The sequence below is a fragment of the Bubalus kerabau genome, chromosome 2 (assembly GCF_029407905.1).
Source record: "Bubalus kerabau isolate K-KA32 ecotype Philippines breed swamp buffalo chromosome 2, PCC_UOA_SB_1v2, whole genome shotgun sequence".
NCBI classification, from domain to species: domain Eukaryota; kingdom Metazoa; phylum Chordata; class Mammalia; order Artiodactyla; family Bovidae; genus Bubalus; species Bubalus kerabau.
In genome coordinates, this window is record NC_073625.1 from 76,369,090 (window position 1) to 76,388,842 (window position 19,753).

Sequence of the window (19,753 nt, forward strand, 5' to 3'; positions counted from 1 at the left end):
AAATTACTGTGATTGCTGACATTTATTTCCATATCCAGTGGGAACTGACAACTGAAGCAGTATAAACCATAATAAAGAACAGAAGAATGCATTATAAAGTATAGTAAGGAGTCAATGTAAAATGTACATATGACTAAAATATTTTGCATTGGTAACTGTGGTGTTGGAGAAGACTCTTGAGAGTCCCTTGGACTGCAATGAGATCCAACCAATCCATTCTAAAGGAGATCAGTCCTGGGTGTTCATTGGAAGGACTAATGCTAAAGCTGAAACTCCAATACTTTGGCCACCTCATGCGAAGAGTTGACTCATTGGAAAAGATCCTGATGCTGGGAGGGATTGGGGGCAGGAGGAGAAGGGGACAACAGAAGGTGAGATGGCTGGATGGCATCACTGACTAGATGGACCTGAGTGTGAGTAAGCTCCCCTGAGTTTGAGTAAGCTCCGGGAGTTGGTGATGGACAGCGGGGCCTGGTGTGCTGCGATTCATGGTGCAGAGAGTCGAACATAACTGAGTGACTGAATTGAACTGAACTGATAAGGAGATAAATATGAAATTTATTTTCACATTTTAAAAATTTCCTTGCAACAATACTTGGAATATTGTATTACATATAGTCTGGCTGAATAATGTGAATGAACAGTGTACAAAGATAAATAGTTATCACCTGAAACTACAGCAGTTTAAAAAATTCATTAGTGTTCACAAGTCTATAGATCACCTGGTTCTTATCTTGGCTGAGCTCTCTGGTCAGCCTTGTTTTGAGTGCCCAGCTCTACTAATTTTTGAAGAGCCATATCATATGTTCAAGTGTCACATATCCTTACATCAATCTTTGATTTCCTCATCTGTGACAGAATCTTCTCCATATCATCTCATAATATAACAGGCTTTCCTGGGTTTGTTAAGTTGGCAGTGACCAGGTTCTGGGTAGAAGTATTAAGACCTTTGAGATCCCCACTTAGAATTTCATGGAAATGTTCTATTGGCCAAAGCAAGCCACAGGGTTAGCCTCTATTTAAGATTTGTGGAAACAGTCTCTTTCTGTAGATGATGCAGTTTGAAAGTTACATTAAACTGTCTTGGATACCAGAAGTATTAATTGATTTTTATAATGTCTGTTACTATTAACACAACTTGAAAATGTACTAAAATATCTATAATTTATGGTTTGTCATCTGTGGAGAAAACTAGTAAAATATTTTAATTGCCATCCTTAAGCATACATCTGATTTTTCTTTTTCCAAATTTTTATTGGAGCATAGTTGATTTACAATGTTGTGGTACTTTATGCCATACAGCAAAGTGAATCAGTTGTGGGTGGTGGAGGTTTAGCCACTAAGTTGTGTCCAACTCTTGTGACTCAATGGACTGTAGCCCACCAGGCTCCTCTGTCCATGGGATTTCCCAGGCAAGAATACTTGAGGGGGTTGCCATTTCCTTCTCCAGGGAATCTTCCCCACCCAGGGATCAAACACTGGTCTCCTGCAATGCAGGTGGGTTCTTTACCAACTGAGCTACCAGGGAAGCCCTGAATCAGTTACTCATATATACATTTCAGTTTTTTTTAGACTCTTTTCCCATGTAGGCCATTACAGACTATTGCATAGAGTTAGTTGTGCTAATACAGTAGGTGCTTATTATCTATTTTTTGTATAGTAGTGTATACATGCTTTTGAACTGTGGTGTTGGAGAAGACTCTTGAGAGTCCCTTGGACTGCAAGGAGATCCAACCAGTCCATTCTGAAGGAGAACAGCCCTGGGATTTCTTTGGAAGGAATGATGCTAAAGCTGAAACTCCAGTACTTTGGCCACCTCATGCGAAGAGTTGACTCATTGAAAAAGACTCTGACGCTGGGAGGGATTGGGGGCAGGAGTTGAAGGGGACGACAGAGGATGAGATGGTTGGATGGCATCACTGACTCGGTGGACGTCAGTCTGGGTGAACTCTGGGAGTTGGTGATGGACAGGGAGGCCTGGCGTGCTGCGATTCATGGGGTCACAAACAGTCGGACATGACTGAGTGACTGAACTGAACTGAACTGTATACATGTTAATATCTATCTTCCTATTTAACTCTTTCTACCACCCCTTACCTCCTGGTACCATAAATCCGTTTTCTACATCTGTGACTCAATTTCTATTTTGTAGATAAGTTAATTTGTCCAAAGTCTATTTCATATCACTTGATATTTTAACATCATTCTGCCATTATATTGTGTGTATTATCTGTGGAAATAATACTGTTGGCTTAGTCTTCAAACTGAGGTAAGGGTACCTTGAGACGGCATGAAGTATCACAAAGGATAAGTGGGCAAGAATCGTTTTAAGGAGATAGCTTTCTAGTTAATCAGCAACAGTAGGAAGTTCTGAATTTGGACAGATTTTGAGTAGCAAAATAGTGTCTCCTCACAAAGAACTTTCAGATTATTTTTTTAAAAGCACAAAAAATAATATTGTGTAGCTGCATAGCCTTACCTATTACTGTAGCATCAGGTGCATTCTGGAGGAAACATAAGGAAAAATGATGTTGGGAATATGGGTATATTATGGAGAGTTTGTGTGCTTTAGTGATTTGAAGTTTATCATGAAGGAAATGGGAAGACACCAATGAGTGGACTTGAGTAGTTTCATATCCCAGGGAGGAAAAGAAAGAGAACTAGCATTGTTAGCACTTGTCATGTTCAACATCTGATACTTTCCACCAAATTGTACCTTATTTTATTTTCATAGAAATCCAAAAGCTGATATCATCTTTCATTTACAGACAAGGATACTGAATCAGAGAGGTTAGTTGATTTATCTAAAGTCATGCATCTAGAAAAAGTTTCTAAAATTATATACAGCTTGATTCAGTACTACATTTTCCACTATGTTAGAGATTTATCTAAAAGTGGTGTTGAATAGCACTTGAATTGAGTTGAAATTATTGGCAGTATGACAAGTTGGGAGATGATTAAAATATCCAGATATAATATAATAGAGATTAAAGCCAAGGACGTCCTCTGAAAGGAAGAGAAACTAATGCTTTGGCATAAAATTTAGTGAATGTCTTTTAATCATGTGATCTAAAATGTTGAGCTCCTACAGAATTAACTGAAGCAATACTTGATTAAAAACTATTACCTAGATGTATAAATAATCCAGTAAAAGACAGTTTAAAATTAAACTAATTAAAACTATTTTATGTGTTTCCACAATCATGGAAGCACTATGTTTTATTTTGGCTCATTCAATTTTATGTATTCTGCAAAATGACTGACTTACTATTTCCATCCTTTATATAAGGAAGAGATATATTTCAGTATAACTTTGGAACTTTTTCATAGAAAAAAATATTTCTAGGTGCAAAGGCATTATTTGACTTTCTTTGTCAGTAAGCTATAAAATATTCATGCACAATATTTCATTTACTCTGATAAAGTGAGAATGGTTTTCATGCTTATTGCAAATGCTTATTCTGAAATAAAATATTTTCTTCCTTTTAACAAATGTATTACACAACAAAAATATTTTAAGTGGTACAACAGTACTAGCTGAAAGTGATTCAAATCAGATACCTGCCATGATACAAACCACTTTCTTTTCTTTTTTTAATTTAAAATTGTTTTCTCATAGAATAAGTAATATTTTACCCTTGAAGGATTTTCTTTCTTTCATTTATGGAAAGACCAGATGAGTCTCATAGGTCATTCACAGTTACTAAACAAACAAACAAACAAACAAACAAAATCTCTCTTCAGAGGTGCGATATCCTTTATTTTTCACTAGAAAACAAATTATTTGCTTGGATGGAAACCTTTTGTATAACAGTGTAATTGCGGGTATCTGTGGGGTTTCTTGGAAAATGAGATGCTCTGTCTCAAGGAGTTATAACTTATTGTTGGGCATAAAATCTGAGTAAATAAATGGGAGCAGACCTTGGAGTCTCTTGCAGAGAAGGGATACATGAAACACAGCTGAGAAATCAGGACTAAAGCTCAAGTGATAACAACTAAACATGATAAAATTATTTAGCAGTTTCAGTAGGCTGTTTCTTTAATTTTATATACATTTTAAACATTTTCCTACATTTTTTCATAAAGATTTTTGTTCTCCCTGTTCTCCAAAAAGTAGATATGTATATAAAGCTAATAAATGTTTAAGAAAAAGTAAAATGTAGCCATCTTTAGAAGTCTTATGTTTTGTTTATTTAAATGGAATAATAACATTGTGCCAAGTGACATATACAATAGAAAATAAATGGCTTATTAGTTCACTCAACAATTTTTTATTAAGTGATGACTATGAGTCAAGCTCTGTTCTTGACACTGTGAGTAGATCAATAACTGATAAATATCCAGAATGCTTTTATCTTGAAGTATGAAATGAAACTGGTAGATGGAGAAATAATATAAACAAATGAATATATAGTAGATCAGTCTGTGATAATATTATGAATAAATAGAAGGTTGTCCAGACAGGCTTCTCTGAAAAGGTGATAGAGTTTGCAAAAACTCTTTAAGGGGTGGGATAGAGTAATTATGAAGCTGAAGTCAAGACCTTGTAGAACTAACACCCAAAAAAGATGTCCTTTTTATATAGGGAACTGGAATGCAAAATAGGAAGTCAAAAAATAGCTGGAATAACAGGCAACTTTGGCCTTGGAGTACAGAAAGAAGCAGGACAAATGGTAACAGAATTTTGCCAAGAGAACACACTGGTCATAGCAAACACCCTTTTACAACAACACAAGAGAAGACTCCATAGGGCATCACCAGATGTCAATACAGAAATCAGATTGATTATATTCTTTGCAGCCAAAAATGGAGAAGCTATATACAGTCAGCAAAAACAAAACCAGGAGCTGACTGTGGCTCAGATCATGATCTCCTTATTGGCAAATTCAGACTTTAATTGAAGAAAGTAGGGAAAACCACTAGACCATTCAGGTATGACCTAAATCAAATCCTTTACAATTATACAGTAGAAATGATAAATAGATTCAAGGGATTAGATCTGATAGACAGAGTGCTAAAGAACTATGGACAGATGTTCCTGACATTGCACTGGAGGCAGTGATAAGGACCATCCCCAGGAAAAAGAAATGCAAAAAGGCAAAATGGGTGTCTGAGGAGGCCTTACAAATAGATGATAAAAGAAGAGAAGTGACAGGCAAAAGAGAAAAGGAAAGATATACCCATTTGAATGCAGAGTCCTAAAGAGTAACAAGGAAAGATATGAAAGCCTTCTTCAGTAATCAATGCAAAGAAATAGAGGAAAACAATAGAATGGGAAAGACTAGTGATATCTTCAAGAAAATTAGAGATACCAAGGAATATTTCATGTAAAGGTGGGCACAATAAAGGACAGAAATGGTATGGACCTAACAGAAGCAGAAGATATTAAGAAGAGATGGAGAAAATACACAGAAGAACTATACAAAAAGATCCTCATGACCAAGATAACCATGATGGTATGATCACTCACCCAGAGCCAGACATCCTGGAATGCCAAGTCAAGTGGGCCTTAGGAAGCATCATAATGAACAAAGCTAGTGGAGGTGATGGAATTCCAGTTGAGCCATTTCAAATCCTAAAAGATGATGCTGTGAAAGTGATGCAATCAATATACTAGCAAATTTGGAAAACTCAGCAGTGGCCGGGAAAAGGTCAGTTTTCATCCCAACCCTAAGAAAGGCAATGCCAAAGAATGTTCAAACTACTGTACAATTGCACTCATCTCACACTCTCGCAAAGTAATGCTCAAAATTTTCCAAGCCAGGCTTCAATAGTACATGAACCTTGAACTTGCAGATGTTCAAACTGGATTTGGAAAAGCTAGACTACAGAGATCAACTTGCCAACATCTGCTGGGTCATCAAAAAAGCAAGAGAGTTCCAGGAATATATCTATTTCTGCTTTATTGTCTATACCAAAGCCCTTGACTATGTGGATAACAACCAACTGTGGAAAATTCTGAAAGAGATGGGAAGAGCAGACCACCTGACCTGCCTCTTGAGAAATCTGTATGCAGATCAAGAAGCAACAGTTAGAACCAGACATTGAAGAACAGACTGGTTCTAAATTAGGAAAGGAGTATGTCAAGGTTGTATCTTGTCACCCTGCTTATTTAACTTACATGTAGAGTACATCATGTGAAAGTCCAGGCTGGATGAAGCACAAGCTGGAATCAAGATTGCCAGGAGAAATATCAACAACCTCAGATATGCAGATGACACCACCCTTATGGCAGAAAGTGAAGAACTAAAGAGCCTCTTGATGAAAATGAAAGAAGAGATTGAAAAAGTTGGCTTAAAATACTCAACATTCAGAAAACTAAGATCATGGCATCTAGTCCCATCCCTTCATGGCAAATAAATGGGGAAACAAGGTAAAGAGTGAAAGACTTCAATTTTTGGGGTCCAAAATCACTGCAGATTGTGACTGCAGCCATGAAATTAAAAGACAATTGCTCCTTGGAAGAGAATTTATATAAAAACTAGACAGCATATTAAAAAGCTGAGGTATTACTTTGAAAACAGAGGTCCATCCAGTCAAAGCTATGGTCTTTCCAGTAGTCATGTATGGATGTGAGAGTTGGACTCTAAAGAAAGATGAGTGCCAAAGAATTGATGCTTTGGATTTGGAGAAGACTGTTAAGAGTCCCTTGGACGCAAAGACATCCAACCAGTCAATCCTAAGGTAAATCAGACCTGAATATTCATTGGAGAGACTGATGCTGAAGCTGAAGCTCCAGTACTTGGTCACCTGATGTGAAGAACTGACTCATTGGAAAAGACCCTGATGCTGGGAAAGATTGAAGGCAGGAGGTGAAGTGGATGACAGAGGATGAGATAGTTGGATGGCATCACCTACTTGATACACATGAGTTTGAGTAAACTCTGGTAGTTGATGATCGACAGGGAAGGCTTGCATGCTACAGTCTACGGGGTTGAAAAGAGTCAGACACTACTGAGTGATTGAACTGAACTGAGAGCAATTTTTGCTTGTGTTCAAGATGCAGTGGCTCTGATGGCAAAAGTGTGCAGTATGTTCCTGAATGTCACGGTAGTGGGTGAAGCTGTGTTGAAGTTGTATGGTAAGTTGATATTTATGTAGAAGATAATAGAGGCTGCTTCTTATATATTTAATATAAATTGTATTGCCTTTGAAATATCAAATTCTTGTTGTCTCTGGTATTTTGTATTAATTCGTAACTGATGTACCTATTGGTGCTCAAAAAATTTTTTTGTCAATTTTGCAGTAATTTGAGGAATTTAAAGTAGCTTAAGAACTTAATGAGTTTTCTTCCTTCACTTCCTCTTCTATCTATTACCCAATATTGAAGCAGGATTTAACACTGATATGTTTTAAAAAATTGAAAATAAGGGTAGAAGAACATGGCCCATTTCAGAAGCAAACTTCATTTATCATGGCTGTGCTTGAGATATCAAGGTTTTAAAATAGTTTTGCTATTGTGATTTATAATAATTATATAGCTAGTCTTCATCCTTTCTGGCACCAAGCTTCTAAAAGCATTGGAATTTCTTAAGGGATGAGGGCATAAAGGTGTCTTTTGTTATGTTAGTAAGGTAATTTTGGTTGTTTGCCAAGAGAACCAATCACATGATTGGAGGGTTGGAGCTTTCAGTCTTGCCCCCTGATCTCTAGAGTGTGAAGAATTGATTGCCACTAGCCAATGAATTAATCAATCATGCCTATGGAATAAGCCTCTGCAAAACCCCAAAAGGTATTGGTTCAGAAAGGTTCTTCATCGATGAACTGTATGTAGATTTGGGGATAATGTTGTGCCTGGGGAGAGCTTGGGAGTTCTGTGTCCTTTCCCTATATTGCCCTAAGTGTATCTTTTCCTGGCTTTTCTGAATTATGTTCTTTTGTAATAAACTGGTAATCTATTAAGCCAAATGTGTTTCTAATTTCTGAGAGCAGATCTAGCAAATTAAACCCAAGGAGGGTGTCATTAGAACCCCCTGTCTTCAGCTAGTGCATCAGAAGCACAGGTGGAAACCTAGATTTGAGATTGTCATGTAAAGTGGAGTAGGGGGCCATCATGTAGGACTCTTCACCTGTGGGACCTGATGCTATCTTTATGTAGTGTCTGAATTGAATTATAGGACACATAGCTAGTATTCTAGAATTTCTTGGTGGCACAGGAAAACTGCTACTCCTCCCACATGTAACTGGGTGCAGCATCACAATAGAGAAACTCAAATGAAATATTGTTTTTCTGAGGAAGGAGCACAATATCACAAGCAGTGAGCAGAGGGAAATTTAGCCATAGAGTTTGAAAGACAAAGAGACCATTTGGACTGGCAGTGTGATAGAGAACATTCCTCCTGGATTGCCTTTACCCTTAAAGATAAGCAGATGGTAATAGTAACAGGAGGACCCGTCGTACAGCCATTTAGAAAACATGAGGGCAGGGAGATTTCTGCAGACACAGACACACTGTATTCTAGAGGGATCCAAGTCAATAAAAGTTCCCAGTATAGGGTATTTTGCAAACAGGGAGATGACATATACAAAGATGAAATTATCTTGCTGACAATACATCTCCCCCAGTCCCCAAACATTGCACAAGATAAACTAATATCATTAGGTCCTCTAAGAGGATCTGAGGGATCTAACCCAGTCTAGCATAAATGTGAGGGCATCTAAGGAGTCCAGTCATTCTAAATCTAGAAAATACCAGATTTTGATAGACTCCTATTGTTGAATGAGTAAGACTGGAATATTTGGAAAGATTACTATATAGTTTTTTAAAACTTAAATATAAACCATTTGCTTCCTGAAGTACTGTGTCATCTTTCTTGATTTGCATATCCCACATTAAGGACAGGAATCTTAGACTAGTATAGTTCCCTAACACGTAAAAAGGAGAAGGGAATGGCAGAAGATGAGATTTTTAGAAAGCATCACCGACTCAGTGGACATGAATTTGAGCAGGCTCTGGGAGATAATGGAGGATGAAGGAGGCTGGTGTGCTATAGTCCATGAGGTCACAAAGAGTTGGACACAGCTTAGAGACTGAACAACACTTAAAAACAGTGCCTATCTCTCAGATGTCCAATAAGTATATAGAAAATAACTGGGTGTATCTCTTTAGCTTTTTAATAATAACATCATAATTTCTTTTTCATCTGCCCAGCCCTACCTATATATGACCTGTGTTCTTTTCTCATGCTTCCCATTCATCCTAATAACAAATCTGGTAATTATGTCACTGATGTTGGATCCTGATCCATATCTTCAATTACCTGCTGATATGGCTACTAGAGTATCAAAAGCTCAAATTTAGCATCTCTAATACTGAATTATCATTTTTCTTACTAAATCTGATTATCCTTCTAGATGACCTATCTCATCCAATGGTGACTTTATTTATCCAGTGAAAAGTGAAAGTGAAGTCTCTCAGTTGTGTCCGACTCTTTGCGACCCCATGGACTGTAGCCTACCAGGCTCCTCCATCCATGGGATTTTCCAGGCAAGAATACTGGAGTGGGTTACCATTTCCTTCTCCAGGAGATCTTCCCAACCCAGGGTTTGAACCTGGGTCTCCCACATTATAGGCAGACGCTTTTTATCCAGATGACACATCAAAAACCTTGTCTTTCCTTTTTGATTTATTTCTCTCTCTCTCTCCTACATCTCAACAACAATACCTTTTCCCTAAACCAAAAAGTAAGCTCTCCAATGGATCCATCTATTTCTGTCCCCATCAACCTAGTTCAAGCCATCACAGTTTCTTACTTGAATTACTGCTTCAGCTTTCTAAGTGACCTTACTGCCCACTGTTTAGCATACTGCAACACTGCTGCTGCTGCTGCTGCTGCTAAGTCACTTCAGTCGTGTCCGACTCTGTGCGACCCCATAGACAGCAGCCCACCAGACTCCCCGTCCCTGGGATTCTCCAGGCAAGAACACTGGAGCGGGTTGCCATTTCCTTCTCCAATGCATGCAAGTGGAAAGTGAAAGTGAAGTCGCTCAGTTGTGTCCGACCCTCAGCGACCCCATGGACTGCAGCCCACCAGGCTCCTCCGTCCATGGGATTTTCTAGGCAAAAGTACTGGAGTGGGGTGCCATTGCCTTCTCCGATACTGCAACACAATCCCTCCAAAATGTGAATCTGCTCACAGTTACTTTCCTATTCAAAAGTCTTTTGTGATCCCACTGCTTTTAGGATGAAATTCAAAATTCTTATCATTTAAAAAACCCTATGTTTCAATGCCATTCTCCCAAATCTTCCCACCCTCTCCCTGTCCCACAGAGTCCATAAGACTGTTCTATACATCAGTGTCTCTTTTGCTGTCTCGTACACAGGGTTATTGTTACCATCTTTCTAAATTCCATATATATGCGTTAGTATACTGTATTGGTGTTTTACTTTCTGGCTTACTTCACTCTGTATAATAGGCTCCAGTTTCATCCACCTCATTAGAACCGATTCAAATGTATTCGAGTTGCCAGTCCAGGTTCAATGCTCGATACTGGATGCTTGGGGCTAGTGCACGGGGACGACCCAGAGGGATGGAATGGGGAGGGAGGAGGGAGGAGGGTTCAGGATGGGGAACACATGTATACCTGTGGCGGACTCATTTTGATATTTGGCAAAACTAATACAATTTTGTAAAGTTTAAAAATAAAATTAAAAACAAACAAACAAAAAAAAAAACCCTATGTAAACTTTCTCATATTTACCTCTCTAGTCTTATTTCTCTCCACTTCACTTTTAGAAAACTTTGTTATAGAAACTGAACTTTAAAACAGATTTTCTTGAATACAGTGCTATTCTCTCTCATCTCTATATCTCTGCATATAATATTCTCTGTGTGAGAAACATTTCTTCTCTTTTTCTTCTGTCTCCTTTTTTGGTCCTTCCCCTGAGGTATAATCACTGGGTCTTAGTTTTGGCATCATTTGATTCAGAAATCTCTTGATAGTCAGAAAATCTGGATTAGGGTCTCATTCCAAGCATTGCTGCAATTCTATCTACAGACTCATCAAGCTGTCTGTAGATGTGCCTAGGCTTCCCACCAAAACATAGTATCTGTGAGGGCAGGAATATGTTCTGTTGACTGGTAGAGTGCATGTACATTGTAAGTGATCTATAAATAGTTTCACACCCATAGATAAATGATGTACAGAAAAAATGTTAACTGTGATTACCCTCGTATAGTCTGATGAAACTTTTCAATTAACATGTTGTGATGGTTAATTTTTAATGTGTCAGGTTGACTGACACATTGTATATATATAATATATATATTATGTAATATATATATAAAATACATGCATATATATATATATATATATATATATATATATAATCTCTCTGCAGAGAATCTTGTTTATTTATATCCTACTGTTTCTCTGGAGTGCCCTAATGCACAAGTACTGCATCATAACTATTGATTAACCCAAATTTAACATTTCTGCATGCTTTTGTTTTACAATATAACTGAGATGAAGCAGGCTATAATATTTGTTGTTGTACCAATGTGAGCTAGTTATATTTTTAAAGCTCTCCAATCTTTCTGTCCCCATTATCATCAACCTAGTTCAAGTCATATGCTATTCCTACTTTCAGCTGGTTTTAAAGTATTTATGACTACTCTTTCAGCTGGAAAGGAAAAGCTTTGCCTGTGTGAAAGAAGTATATTATAGTATTCTTTTCTTAATTATTGAATGTGTTACAAAATAAAAATAAAATTTAATTTAAAAATACTCAGTCTTTGAATGCTATGATGGAAATAATGCATTACCAATTTAATAGCCTAAAATACATCTTAATATTCCAGGACATTCTTTTCCAAGTCCTGTCTAATAATAAAGGCAATCACACTGAAAACTTAGCTGTCCTAAGATTTTACTCTTCTTGGGCTATTTACTTTTTTGTTTTTTAGAATTATATGACTATAAAGTTTTGTGAACCTCCTTGGGTTGTCTATCAACAAGTTTAATGTTGCCCAATGAATGCTTGGTAACTGAATAATGTATCAGTAAAATATTACTAGTTGACAAGTGTTTTATTAATCAAATAGCAAAAAGAATTTATATAAGATCATTGACTCTGTGTTCAGCAATGTTTTTATCCTTAAAAGCATTGGCAGGAGTTGTAATCAATCTTAGATTACTTAACCTCTCTGAAAAACAGTTATTTATCTATTAAATAAAGTAATTAATTTCCTATCTTTTATTTCTTATAATAATTAAATAAGGTGATACATTTAAAGTATGTACACCATACATAATAAGCACTCAATAAGTGTCATTTCAAAGTAATGAGAAACATTGTGCCCATTATTCACAATAAGAGCATATGTGTGTGTGTGTTGTTTTTTCTTTTTTCTGTTTTGTGGAATAACCTGCATTGTGTAAAATCATGGCAATCCCTTCCTTGAGAAGTCTGTATAGGTTTAATATTCCTCTAAAGGTTTCCCTGAGCTTTATGAGATCTTAGAAGGAATTATTACCCATCATTCCTGACTTATAAATAAACCTGTATTAAGCAAGATTTTTAGTTTTAAACTACACTGTTTTTAATAATTATTAGAAAATATCCAGGAACTTCCAGTTAGAATTGTTGATTTTAGAAGTGACTAGGCACATTAACTCTTTCAGTGAAGTAGGATATCACTTGGAAAAATATCTCTGTAGTGAGTTAACTGGTACTCTAGACCAAGAGCATTAATGTATTTCAAAAATGTCTTACTCTACCTGGAAAAAAAATTCATAAGTAAAAGTTTGCCAACTAATGAAGATGTGGGGTTAGTACTTATACACTTAAAAGTAAATCACTTTCACAAAATAAGACAGGGTTACTCTAATTCTAGTCAGATTCAAAATCCCATTATTATGATTTATTCCAATATTGATTGTGTGGCAATAGTGCACTAGGCCGGAGAAGGCGATGGCACCCCACTCCAGTCCTCTTGCCTAGAAAATCCCATGGACGGAGAAGCCTGGTGGGCTGCAGTCCATGGGGTCGCTAAGAGTTGAACACGACTGAGTGACTTCACTTTCACTTTTCACTTTCATGCATTGGAGGAGAAAATGGCAACCCACTCCAGTGTTCTTGCCTGAAGAATCCCAGGGACGGGGGAGCCTGGTGGGCTGCCGTCTATGGGGTCGCACAGAGTCGGACACGGCTGAATCGACTTAGCAGCAGCAGCAGCAGCAGCAGCAGCAGCAGCAGTGCACTAGGCAAGCCAGAGTGGTTCAGTTCTACAAGGATGCCAGTGATTATGCAGGTTAAACTCGTTCTGCTACATATATGCCAAAACCCAATTTTTAAGCATGGATAACTTCATTTTACTTATTTCAAACTCAAAGTCACAGAGGACATCATGCACATATAAAAAGCTTTAAAAATTTCAGTTGTTTGCTAGCTATCTATGACAAACTTCAAAAACTTGAAAAGGAAGACTGCTGACAAAGCAGAGAATACGGGTACACTTCTTTTCAAACAATAACCCACAAATGAAAGAAGAAACTAAAAATTCTACCAGAAATAAATCCCTGATTGTTCTCCTGTCAGCCTGTCACCTACATGAAACAGCTGCTACAGCAAAGACAGACACAGCAGATGTTGCTACTAAAAGTACTAATGCTAAAGCTTTTCACAAAGACTTTTATTTTCATTAATGTAAAACTGTGCCAGCATGTTTCATGAATCCAGTGACACTGCCAATCAATTAGATTCTCAACATGGCCTCTGTCACTGTCACAGTTATGTCTAGTTTAGCATTTGCACCAATTTATTAAAGTATTAGAACTCAGGCTATCTTTCCTGATTTGTGTATTATGTCAGTGAAGAACATTTTTTAAAACTTAGACACACCAAAATTCCTCCACGTTAGTCCGTGAATAAAGGTGGGAAAATACCTAGTCCTCAACTACTTTCCAAAGACGGAGACTCATATCCAAACCAAAGAAAAGAAGAAGCCTAAAAATTCAAATATGAAGCATAAAATAACTCAGGTCCCAGGTCTTATAACTCTTAAAGTTGTTGTACCTCAATTTCTTTGTACACACAGCTCCCTAGCCTGGAATACCCTTCCATCCTTTTCCAACTCGGATACTTCTAACCATTCCTAAGCATTCTTGAGATGAAATGTTACATCCTCTTTTAGGTTCCTGCTGCTGCTGCTAAGTCACTTCAGTCGTGTCCGATTCTGTGCAACCCCATAGATGACAGCCCACCAGACTCCCCTGTTCCTGGGATTCTCCAGGCAAGAACACTGGAGTGGGTTGCCATTTCCTTCTCCAATGCATGAAAGTGAAAAGTGAAAGTGAAATGAGGTACCATTTCACACAAGTCAGAATGGCTGCGATCCAAAAGTCTACAAGTAATAAGTGCTGGAGAGGGTGTGGAGAAAAGGGAACCCTCTTCCACTGTTGGTGGGAATGCAAACTAGTACAGCCACTATGGAGAACAGTGTGGAGATTCCTTAAAAAACTGGAAATAGAACTGCCTTATGATCCAGCAATCCCACTGCTGGGCATACACACTGAGGAAACCAGAAGGGAAAGAGACACGTGTACCCCAATGTTCATCGCAGCACTGTTTATAATAGCCAGGACATGGAAGCAACCTAGATGTCCATCAGCAGATGAATGGATAAGAAAGCTGTGGTACATATACACAATGGAGTATTATTCAGCCATTAAAAAGAATACATTTGAATCAGTTCTAATGAGGTGGATGAAACTGGAGCCTATTATACAGAGTGAAGTAAGCCAGAAAGAAAAACACCAATACAGTATACTAACCCATATATATGGAATTTAGAAAGATGGGAACAATAACCCTGTGTACGAGACAGCAAAAGAGACACTGATGTGTAGAACAGTCTTATGGATTCTGTGGGAGAGGGAGAGGGTGGGAAGATTTGGGAGAATGGCATTGAAACATGTAAAATATCATGTATGAAACGAGTTGCCAGTCCAGGTTCGATGCACAATACTGGATGCTTGGGGCTGGTGCACTGGGACGACCCAGAGGGATGGAATGGGGAGGGAGGAGGAAGGAGGGTTCAGGATGGGGAACACATGTATACCTGTGGCGGATTCATTTTGATATTTGGCAAAACTAATACAATTATGTCAAGTTTAAAAATAAAATAAAATTGAAGAACAAAAAAAAAAAAAAAAAGAAAGTGAAGTCGCTCAGTCATGTCCGACTCTTCTCGACCCCAGGGACTGCAACCCACCAGGCTCCTCATCAGCCTTAAATAGTCTCTTGTCTATTTCTTATTAACTTTCCATATATACTTCTGTGTCACATTTATGTATTGAAATGTAAAGGCCACTATCTTTTGAACTCTGAGAGTATGAATTTGCTTTCTTCATTTGGTAATTGTAGTGCTCAGAAAACTAAGATCACATCATTCAGTCCAATCACTTCATGACAAACAGATGGGGAAACAGTGGAAACAGTGAAAGACTTTTTTTGGGGTGTGGGGGGTAGTGGTGGCCCCAAAATCACTGAAGATGGTGACTGCAGCCATGAAATTAAAAGACGCTTGCTCCTTTGAAGAAAAGCTATGACCAACCTAGACAGCATATTAAAAAGCAGAGACATTACTTTGCCAACAAAGTTCTGTGTAGTCAAAGCTATGGTTTTTCCAGTAGTCATGTATGGATGTAAAAGTTGGACCATAAAGAAACCTGAGCACCAAAGAACTGATGCTTTTGAACTGTGATGTTGGAGAAGACTCTTGAGAGTCCATTGGAAAGCAAGGAGATCCAACCAGTTCATCCTAAAGGAAATCAGTCCTGAATATTCATTGGAAGGACTGATGCTGAAGCTGAAGCTCCAATACTTTGGTCACCTAATGCGAAGAATTGACTCATTAGAAAAGACCCTGATTCTGGGAAAGACTAAAGGCAGGAGGAGAAGGGGATGACAGAGGATGAGATGGTTGGATGGCATCTCGACTCAGTGGACATGAGATTGTGTAAACTCTGGTAGTTGATGATGGACAGGGAAGACTGGCATGCTGCAGTCCATGGCATTGCAAAGAGTCAGACATGACTGAATGACTGAACTGAACTGAACTTGGTTCAGAGCTTGTTTAACCTAAGCCCAATAAATACTTCATGAGTGAATGAACAACCGTCACACCCACAACCCCATATAAATTAGCCAAAGATGAAATCGCTGTTTTCACTTGAATAGGATAAGCTGATATCAGAAAGATTTTTTTTTTCCCACTGAAAAGAGCAGATATGGAGCAAAGACACTGCCAAACATATATATGTCAAATTAGTATTCTGTTTCAAAGAATTGGGGACTCTTATTTTCCATAGGTAAAGTGGAATCAATTTTTCACATGACACTTTTATAATGGGTTCATAAACATTCGATTTTGTTCAGAAGATAGATCAGGATAGGGAGGGGGCCTAGACCTATATCATAAGAATATTTGCTACCATGTATTAACTTTTACATTGAGAACAGATGTTTCAGAGAATAAAAAGACTAGAAAAAGGATCAGTGGGTTAAACTATGCTGAGAGAGACATTGTTCAACAGAAGATTTAACAATGAATATGTTAACAAACAGTGAAACCCAAAGATAGAATGTGATATTCTAATCAATAGCAATTTTTTTTTGTCAATGAACATATTGAAATAATTGGCAGAGGGAATTCAGTTATTAAATGGCTGTAAAGCTAGCTTAATTTTAAAGATTCATTTTTTATCTAAAATTCCATAATATTGATATTCTAGTTACTAAAGTTAGGGCTTCCTTGGTGGCTCAGATGGTAAAGAATCTGTCTACAATGCAGGAGACCTAGGTTTGATTCCTGGGTTGGGAAGATCCCTTGGAGAGGGGAATGGCTATCCACTCCACTATTCTTGCCTGGAGAATCCCATGGACAGAGGAGCCTGGTGGGGTACAGTACATGAGGTTCAAAGAGTCAGACAGAACTAAGCACACACACACACACACACACACACACACACACGAAGTTAGGGTAAGATATTAACACTTCAATTTTATGGCATATTCTAGTGCTTTTTTCTTTCTATTAAAAAATAGTGCTTCCTTTTATAAATCAGTTCAACTGTAGGAAATCCTCAGCTTATACACAGTTCCTTGGATTTGAAGTTAAAATTGCTATAGATTTTAACTTAGTGTTTTTAATAACGTGGGATTTTGCATAACTCAATAATACTTCAAACTCTTTCTCTATAAATGACAAACAGCATTTTTTAATTTATTTATTTTGGGGGTCATCTTCCAACCTTAAAATGACTGGTCTCATCACTTTATTGTACTAATAATCCTCACTATTCAACACAGCAAGTAAAAGAAATAAAATACCTCTGGATTGGCAGGAAATACAGACATTGTCTTCCTTCTCAGACAACATGATTGTTTATTTAGAAATCCAATGAAAGCTAAAAAAAAAAAAAAGCTCTTGGAGATAACAAACAAGATGAGTAAATTGACAAAATATTGCACTTTATATCAAAGTATAAAATAGTTATATATCTGAAAAATATGTGTAGGCAATTTACATAGAAAAATGCAAAACACCAATGAGAAAGTAAAGCAGACTTAAACTACAGAGAGATAACCATGTGCACAGAGAGAACACTCAACATTAAAATGCCAATTATCAATGCAATGTCAATCAAATCCCAGTAAGCCCTCTTTTATAAGTTAATAGTATATGTTTTATATATGTATGTATAGTTATAATTTTACCATATTATAATACGATAATTAAAGATATTTATAAATTTTTCCTAAATAAGCTTTCCTTATTTATGCTGCTTCTAGTGATTTTTTTTAAAGTAGTTTATCCAAAGTTTGTTAGATTTGGGTTTTATGATTTTTCAAGTTTTGTTATTAAGCATATGAGAAAAAATAATTTATATTTTATTTTTCATTTCTATGTTTACTAGCTATGAAGAAATTTTATCATATGTTTGTTTACCTTTTGTATCTGTTATTATAAGGGAAGTCTCTTTCTGGCTAAGCTCGATGTTTCTATTTGAACTACTAATATGTGTCTCAGGCATCAATATTAGTGACATTCATATTATAATTTTAAGTTTTTCTCTGTAATTTTTGTAGCAAGTATGAGATATCTGACTCCATGTTTTAACAAAGAAAGCTATACATTTGTTATAGTCAAGCAATATTTCTTTATGATTTTGCCAGTAGTATTTGAACTTGGAAATTCCTTACCTAGTGTATAATAAATTTACTTCATCTTTCATGATTTCATAAATTTACTTTCATTTAGTTTCTTATAACCTTTTACTTGATATATCCTTTTTTGTAAATTGTGAAGTAAAGATAAAATCTGCATATTTGTTTTGCTTTTTTTCCCAACTGGTTATGAACTACTTTATAATATTTCATGAACATCCTCTTATTCACAAATGGTCTGGAACATTTATTTGGAGCTTGGTTATTTTTGATTATCTTCCTACCTATTGATTTTGGTCTCCTATGTCAAAGCTTCTTAGATTACTTTCTGTTTCCATCTATTTTCTCTTCTTTTCATGGTGATATTCTAAATAGACAGTTAATCATTTATCTAGTTTACAAAATGTCATCCAAGCTGAAGTTTAAATTATGTTATATTGATGCTAATGATTAAATCAGTGAATGGGTCTTCTTACAGTTTTTCTAAATTGAGGTAAGTGCTACACAAATGTTTATCTTCTTCACTTATAAAAATCATTTTGTAGAAGTTGCAAAATAAGTTACTTCTGAATAGAAACCTTTTAAGACATAAGTTCTTAGTCATGTACAGATGTTTTCCATGGGGTCATTTGGGAGCACAGTGTCAATAAATACATTTTATCATTCATAAGTTCTCATTGAGCAATCATGATATGCTTGGTTAAATACTATGTATAGGCGTGAGTCAGTTCAGTTCAGTTGCTCAGTTGTGTCCGACTCTTTGTAACCCCATGAATCGCAGCACGCCAGGCCTCCCTATCCATCACCAACTCCCGGAGTTCACTCAGACTCACGTTCATCGAGTTCAGTGATGCCATCCAGCCATCTCATCCTCTGTCATCCCCTTCTCCTCCTGCCCCCAATCCCTCCCAACATCAGAGTCTTTTCCAATGAGTCAACTCTTCACATGAGGTGGCCAAAGTACTGGAGTTTCAGCTTTAGCATCATTCCTTCCAAAGAAATCCCAGGGCTGATCTTCAGAATGGACTGGTTGGATCTCCTTGCAGTCCAAGGGACTCTCAAGAGTCTTCTCCAACACCACAGTTCAAAAGCATCAATTCTTCGGTGCTCAGCCTTCTTCACAGTCCAACTATCACATGGGTAATTATAAATAAAAGTGCATGGTTACTTACCCCATAGCAAGCAAGGATTATGGTCAATAGAAGGTTTTGAAATTCAAAATATATTAAGGAGCTTAGAATTTGTCTTAAAAGAAGTATAGTTCCTGAGCTGAGTTATGACATTAGAAGAGTGGGTTTTTAGAAAAGTTTTTCATGTTATCATCTGATTAGCTGTGTGTGGAAAAAATTTGAAGGTGAGAAAGCAGAGAAAGGAAGAAGAAATAAAAATACCCAGCAACAATACAAATTGGTGATTAAAAACTAGGTAATCATAACATGGAAGAAAAAATAATATGATAATATGAAAAAAATTATAAATGCAAAATTCATACTAGTTTAATCAATAGATAATTATTAAACCTAGTGTGTGTCAGACACTGGGCAGAGTGCAAATATTGAAAAGCAAATGATTTTTCCTTTG